Source organism: Mus caroli, chromosome 17 (assembly GCF_900094665.2).
Source record: "Mus caroli chromosome 17, CAROLI_EIJ_v1.1, whole genome shotgun sequence".
NCBI classification, from domain to species: Eukaryota; Metazoa; Chordata; class Mammalia; order Rodentia; family Muridae; genus Mus; species Mus caroli.
In genome coordinates this window covers 73673137-73681705 of record NC_034586.1, presented here as the reverse complement: position 1 = coordinate 73681705, position 8569 = coordinate 73673137, and positions in this window count along the sequence as shown.

The following is an 8569-nucleotide window of genomic DNA, read 5'->3' as shown; positions in this document are numbered from 1 at the left end:
TCTGTCTGTCTGTCTGTCTGTCTGTCTATCTATCTATCTATCTATCTATCTATCTATCTATCTATCTATCATCCATCTATTATCTATCTATCCATCTATCAATTCATCCAGCATCTATCTATCCATCCATCCATCTATTATCTATCTATCTATCTATCTATCTATCTATCTATCTATCTATCTATCATCCATCTATTATCTATTCATCCATCTATCCATCTATCATCTATCTATCCATCTATCCATCATCTGTCTATCTATCCATCCATCATCTATCTATCCATCTATCCATTATCTATCTATCTATCTATCTATCTATCTATCTATCTATCTATCTATCCATCATAATCATAACTTTCCCTACTTCTCACAATATCCCTCTTTCCAGCAGTTACTTGTTTGCCCCATTTTCCCCTCTTAAACTTCAACAAAATCATCCAAAATTTTCTTCTGATTCTGTTTTTAAATATTTTAAATTTATGCTATTAAGAACTAACAAAACAGATCCTTTGTTCTTGACACAGGAGAAATATTATGGTCCTATCTGCAGTTTTAAGATTTACCCAAGCCTTGTCTTATCAGCAGTGATGTGACTTGGCTGTCAGCTAGAGCTGAAGATTTGCTCATTCCAGGGACTACATGAGCATTCAACTCTGGGATCTTTTCCTTTATACTGTAGTGAGACTTCTTGTGCTCTTCCTGGCTACACTGGGGCTGGGGCAAGGAGTTTTATGGGCTCCTCAATATTTGGGCAATTTTCCTTCCAGTGATTTTTCTGTCTAGATATAAAGCATTGATTTGCTAATCTATTTCCTATGAGAAAGGAATGAGTGGGAAATCTGGAGTCACAGCATAGGCTCCAAGGAATTCTGTATTTTCTCTGCTCTTTCATTCTCTGGTAGAATTAGGTTCTTCAGCTCCTCTATTCTTTCTTTCTATTATAGACAAAAATTGCTATATTTAGTTTGCGATCAATGGGAGTATTGAGCCTTAGTGACAATTTTTGTAATTTTTTTTGATAGTAGAAACTTATTAAATAAGAAATCCATCCTGGGGAAGGATTTTTGCCTTATGAAGGGGAAGGATCAGTTTGAATTCACTATTGAATGACCTTAGTGGGCTATAAAAAGACAACTGGGTTTTCACTAGGTTTCTGATCAACAGTTTGACAGTTATTGGCCATTTACTTTGGCTTTTATATTAACTTTGATTGTTCAGTAATCTTGTTTTCATAAGGCCAGGTTCACTTCTTTGCTTTTTGGGAGGGAATCAAATTTGTACATATATGGGAAGTAAATCAGAAAGAATCAAAGGAGTTACCTAGACAAAAGAGAAAGTGGGAAAAATGATTAGTGTTGACTTCTTTTACTCAAGATTCTAAGCATTGGAAATATATTTGACTGAATCTGAAAATTCTTTTATCAGTGGGGTTCCTGGTTCTTGACTAATAGAGGTAAAAATCCACACTTTTTTTTTTTTGAATTAGGAATAAAATGAAATGTCCAATTGCTGGTATATTTTGGGTGGTAGGATCATTGGTTGGTGGGAAAACTCCAATATACTTACTGAGAATAAGGATCAATTCTAGAATTTCTTTGGTCAGTAGAGAACAAGTTTATCAATTTTACAAATGTGTAATTGCTTCTCTCAGATAAAGTATACATTCTTTTTTTCCTAAAAGTGTCTAGGGAGAGCAGAAAAGAAAAAGCCAAAAATCCCCAAAGAAGCAAACAAACAAAAACAAAACCCAAACCAATTACCAATTCGCATTCCCCACCCTTGCCTCCCCCCAAAAAAAATCCAGCTGCCAATCATGGGCACAGCACATCAAGAGGCTCATTACCTTAGGAGAGTCTCAAATATTCCTCAGGACTCAGTTGATACAGTATGTAAAATTTGCCTCAAAATAGAACTGGGGCTGAAGAGATGGCTCAGAAGTTAAAAGTGCTTACTACACAATCATGAGGACTGGAGTTCAGATCCTAGCATCTATATAGCATTCTAAGCATCCTTCAAATGTCCAAAACTTCAATTCCAAAGGGACTGATGCTCTCTTCTGGAATCTACACACACACACACACACACACACACACACACACACTCACACTTTTTAAAAAGAAGCTTTGTAAAGACAGAGAAGCCCAACATTTGAGGTCCAGAATTGCCTCATTAATGCAATATAGGAAATATTGTCTTGTTAAATGTCAATAGAACATATTCTGTCAGCATAACCACTGGTTTTATAAAACAGCAACAAAAGTTAGGTTCGTCTAGACAGGAGTGATGTGGGTGAACTCTTAAGAGAGGGTAAAATAGTATACTCTCACTCTTTAACCAGAAAGCCTCTCTTCTAGATGGTAATCTTAGGATCCTTTGGGAAGTTTAGAATATCATGTGTCTACTAATGGACAAAGATATAGCATAGATAGTATTCTTTAGACCAAAATTATGTAATATGGTAGAATAAAAACAATGAAAAAATAAACAAAAATAAATCTAAAGAACTAGAGAGATGACTCTGGCTAAGAGCATGCTGCTCTTTTGGAAGACCCGGGTTCAATTTTAATCACTAAAATGGCAGCTCACAACCATCTGCAATTCTGTTTCTGGGGAATCCAGCAAAACATTCATACACATTAAATAAAAATAAATCTTTAAATAAATCTGTAAAATAAATCTTTAAATAAATCTATAAAATAGCCACCTTTACCAGGAGGAGATAGCCTTTTCTTAATAGGTTTCAATCAAGCCCTGTATTGTATAGCTTCTTGCCTTTTCTTTTTCTTGAGATCATTTTGTTGGCCATAGCAGAGGAGTGGAGTCCAAAGCTGATTATGAGGGAAGGATCTATCCTGCATGACCTTCAAGCTTGCTAATTTCCAATGAGCTGTCTAGCATGTGCAGCCCTCACAGGATATTTAGGATATCTTCACTATTTCTGCAGCCATCTCTATGGGACTGTTCCTATTCAGCCAGGATAAATTTCCATAGGCTAATGGCATAATTCCATAGGCTAATGGCATGCTCACTCATGCTTCCTACTCCTTAGAAGTTTGTTAATTGGGACCTCTAGAGTTTGAATTCTGCTTTGCTCCATCATTTCACTGTTCTTATTTTGATGCTGTATTCTCCAATGTGATGGCATTTGGTGGAGTTGAGACCTTTTGCATGTGATTATGACCTGAGAGCAGAACTCGGTTGAGCAGCATTAGTGACCTTCTTAGAATAGTCATGGAATAGTCCTTTCTCTGTTTCTGTGCCATAGGAAGAGGCAGAAGGTAGTTTTCTTTGAGTCAGGTAGTAGAGCATCACCAGACACTGACTATGCCATTCCTTGCACTGTCCAGTCTCCAGAACTTAGAGGAATTGGTTGAATCCAGTCATTCTATAGCAAACCATCATAGCAGTCCAAGATACAAGACCTGATGTAGCTCTGGGGTTCTCATGATGACCCAAAGGTCTGGTATAATTTATGTTATAACATCGATTTCTAGAATTAAAATTCACCTGACTTCTTGCTAACTCATCCTTTGATCATGTAAAAATAATTTTATTTTTATACTTATTTTCCTTATATATGCATAAGATGGCAATACTTCTTTGGGTATAGGTTGCTTGAAAATATTTGTAGAATAGGAACATTTCAAAGAAATAACCTACTGTGTCAGCTATTGTTAGTGGGGGTGTTTTTACTTCATTCCTCTCTTCTTCAAGCTTTTCCTAAGGTCTAACTCTAATGCTATAGAATGTATCAGACTGCCAATCACTGTGCATTTCTGCCAACTCTAATAATCAGGATGAATGAGAGAAGTTGGATCTATATATTGTATTCTTTCTCATTTTGGATAGCAGTCAGACAGTCATAGTGGCTGGATCTCACACTGTTCAGGTAGAAGAAGAATGGCTTGTAAGGGACACAGAACATTAAGTGAACAGATGTGGAGTCAGGAAACATATAGAGAATTGTCTTTGCTTACTTTAAAGATTATGTAGAACAGGGCTCACTAAAATCTGTGTAAGTGAAAATCCTTGAAATGGATTATCACTGTCCCTACCTTGTGGGAACAAATAAGGGTTGTGCAACATGAAAGAAAAACTTCTGATAATGTTAACAAGAATTGGGCCATTTTTAACCCAATTATATTGAAACCAAGAAATATGCAACGTATTCTAACCTCAAATATTCCTAATCATAATCAACAATCACGCATTTATTTCTTTTTTTAAAAAATTAGATATTTTCTTCATTTACATTTCAAATGCTATCCTCAAAGCTCCCTAGACCCTCCCCTCTGCCCTGCTCCCCAACCTACCCACTCCTGCTTCCTGGCCCTGGCATTCCCCTGTACCGGGGCATAAGACCTAGGGCCTCGCTGCCCATTGATGGCTGACTAGGCCATCCTCTGTTATATATGCAATTAGAGACACAGCTCTGAGGGGTACAGGTTAGTTTATATTGCTGTTCCACCTATAGGGTTGCAGACCCCTTTAGCTCTTTGGGTACTTTTTCTAGCTCTTTCATTAGAGGCTCTGTGTTCCATCCAATACGTGACTGTGAGCATCCACTTCTGTATTTGCCATGCACTGGCATAGTCTCACAAGAGATAGCTATATCAGGGTCCTGTCAGCAAAATCTTGCTGGCATATGCAATAGTGTCTGGGTTTGGTGGTTGTATATGGGATGGATCCCCGGGTGGGGCAGTCTCTAGATGGTCCTTTCTTCCGTCTCAGCCCTGAACTTTGTCTCTGTAATTCCTTCCATGGGTATTTTGTTCCCCATTCTAAGAAGGAATGAAGTATCCACACTTTGGTCTTCTGTCTCCTTGAGTTTCATGTCAACAATCACTCATAATTCACATATTCAGAGTTGAAAAATATAGTATCTGGTATAAGTGTGTGTGTGTGTGTGTGTGTGTGTGTGTGTGTGTGTGTGTGTGCATGTGTGTAGAACTAAATCTTGCTTGTAGGACCCAAGTAGTTCCAACTTCTAGCATTTGCTTGACTGCTTTGGGTAGTTTTTTTTGAAGCAAGAGGTTCCATTTCCATAGAAAAAATATTCATACAAAGATATAAATAGATGTGTGCAGTTTTGCAAGCACCTATAGGCTATTTGAAGTTAAAACACAACACATAATTTTATTTGCTGAAGTATAAGAATTCTCAAATAATCTAAAAATAATCCAAAAGAAGGGTATGCCATGACCAGTCACTAGATGAGATGCAGGATGCTTTAGCTGTTTGAGGCAGGTGTATCAATTAACTGCTTCTTTTAGTTCCCATAACAACCATGAGATGTTGTTCTGAACCATTCTTCTTCCCCAAAATAACATACTGAAGCTTTGATAACATGAGGATGGTGTTAACACTTGATCATGTGAGGAGAAATGAACTCTCTAGAACTGTCACTTAGTCTTGGGTAATTTGGTGAGTAACCACAAGCTGCTGTGACCATACCTAGAGAGGTGACAGGCCCTGAGCATTGACTATCAAATAGTGGCACTTTCAGGAAATATAAACTCTAGGTTTCCTCTTCAAAAAGTAGAGTGCAGTTACAGATTATTTAACTATCTGTGGGTTCTGGTGTTCTGGAGAGCCAGCCACACTTGAGCTGACACTAAGACAGAGTCATTGAGAGGCTCAGAGGCTCAACAAAATGGAAACTTTCCTAAAGAGAATGGGAGAGATGCTGTTTGTATTGGGGAGGGAGGCTCTCTCAGAAGCAGGAACTAGAAGAATGAGTCTGGTGACTTACACAATTCTATTTGTAAGAAAGATTTCTGCTCTTTCTTTCCTATTGTGCTCAAAGGAGCTGAAATTGGAGCCAAATCTGATGAATCTGAGAATGTGATCAATTTGTGTCACAGTTTTAAGTGATCAGGACCTTTCAGGTAACTTTTCAGACCTGATGGCAAAGGGAGGCAAGTGAGCCGGTTGGTCTCAATGCTCTCTGTTCCTGTTCCACCCTCCTATAGCAGACAACCATGAAAGAAGGGAGGATGCTCTCGTGATCCTATGTCTCCAGAATAGTCTCCACAAATAAGATACAGAGCAGAAGGGAATGCTGGGTAAGGGCAGGAAATGTGAATTCAAATTTCATAATGCTGCCCTGCTGGCTTTTTCCTCCATTACTTCTCTTTAAAGGAACTTCTCTTTAAAGGAACTTTAAAGGCCAAGACCTCTGCTTCAAACAAATAAGTGCTCATGAGAAGAAAATATTAGATATTTGTGGAACATGAACTCAAAATCAGAAATGAAACTGCAAACTCTTTTAGTGGAAGCAGAGCCAATGAAACAGAATATGCATGTAAAATGATTTTATGAGATAAAACAATCTTTCTAACTCTGCAGCAATAACAAGAAAGACTGATATAAAACTGTGGAGCACAAAAGCAAGTGGAGATTAAAATCTGTATCAAGGGCCATGTAGGTAGGAATAGCAGAACACACATCTTCAACACAAATTAATAAAGTAAGAAATTGGTCCAAAAACTTCCTGAAGATGGGGAGGAGGGTAGAATGCCAGGAAGACATCTTGAATGAAAAATGCATAGCCACGAAGAGAAATAGTTGTGTCAAAACTCAGTCTAAAAATTAGAATTCTCAGAGAGTGAGATGGAAGCAAACAAAATATTAATTAGAAATTTTAAGGATCAAAGAAAGGTAGAGGAACTCAGAATAAAAAATCAACTTGAGTATTCACTGGACAGATAAAAGCAAAATGAATGTCTGGATGGATAATAATGAAATTTAAGAGCATAGAGACTAAGACAATTTAGACATTTCTAAGTAAAATAAAAGATCTAAGATAATGCCACGTTTATATCAGGTTTTTTAGTAGTAACAATAGATAATGTCTTCCAAGTTTTGAAGGAAAATAATTTAGATATTAGCATTTCAATCCAGATAAACTATCATTTTCAGAAAGATATTCTGAGAATGCAATTAAAAAAGCTTCCTACTCAAAAATTCTGTTTTTAATACTCCTGGGGAATGTGCTCTGCCTGCGAAGGTCAATGTCTTAATGTTTTCAAGCTTCTGTTGCCAACTACCATTGGCTGGGTGGCTCATGAGCAGCAGCAGCATCAGCAGCATCAGCATCAGCATCATCACCAGCAGCAGCATCAGCAGCAGCAGCAGCAGCAGCAGCAGCAGCAGCAGCAGCATCAGCATCAGCAGCATCAGCATCAGCAGCTGCCACTACCAGATCCCCCACATACTTCTTATAGTTAGCTGGCAGTCTTAGATGCAGGCGTCAGCATGGTCAGATTGTAATGCTGGTCCTCTTTTGGGATACAGCCTGCTAGTCTTTTGTTGGAAGAAGTTAGCCAACTCTCTGGTGCCTCTTGGTCAGAACACTAATAATGTTCATGAAGGTTCCAGCCTCATGACCAGATTACTTTTCAAATGCTCCTAATGCCATTGTCATGGCGATAGTTAACTTCTGGATTTGAAAGAATATATTTTATCCATTACACTTAGTTATAGAAGGAGAAATGATAGGAGAAATAAGCTTTTACAAAGAAATTAATTAATCTTATTGATGTAAGAAAAGGAATTGGCCTAAAAAGCACTATAATCTGAATAATGAAGAATTAGCACTCCAGATGAGACCACCAAAGGAGGGGTAAAGGGAAAATCATGTTTAATACATTTGGGAACGCCAGGGCCAAGAAGTGGGAGTGGGGGGGGAGAGTCGGGGGGAGGGCATGGGGGACTTTTGGGATAGCATTGGAAATGTAAATGAAGAAAATACCTAATAAAAAATAAACACAGATAAGGGAAGAGTAGGCAACAGGTTATTAGTGAATTAGAAATAGTCTCCATGATAAAAAGGGAAAAAATTCCATTCAAATGATGGAAGATAGCTTTTACCTAAATAGGGGTTTGTTTTGTACTATGGGGGATTAAAACACAATCTTTGTGATCAATATTCCTGAGGCCAAAGTCTGCAAAGGCAGTCATCACTGTGTGATAACACCATTCATGAACCTTGGCCTTGTATTTGAGGGACTAGAGTAACAATTTATAGATTGAAGGAATTAAGTGTGAGATACGATGCTTTCTGTATTGGGATTAATGCAACACCAGTAAATATAATGGTAAATACTCAATAAATAAAGCATGATTCAGCTTAGGTTCATGCTCCTGGTATTACCTAGCCCTACCCTGCCTTTGGGGGACCAAAGATACTGAGATCATTGATGTGTGTGTGTGCGTGTGTGTGTTTAATTACTTCATGTAACATGGCCTACATGCCACTATTTCATTCCATTAGAAATTAAGTACTTGAACATATATGAAGTTTTTAAGACCTAAAAACACTGCTATAATGATTTTAATGCTTCATCTTAGATAGAGGCCTTCTTCAGGTTACACTGTCTGCTCTTTAGAAAATCCCCAATGTGGTTACAATACAGTGTGGTCAATCTTAACACATGTAATGACAGTAACAAATTGAATATTTTCTGACATGGAAATCATTAATCAAAAAAGGACCTGAATATTCTCTCCATGTGCAGAATCATTCTTGGTATTGAAGTTTAAGATATTCTTTATTGGGCAGAAGAAT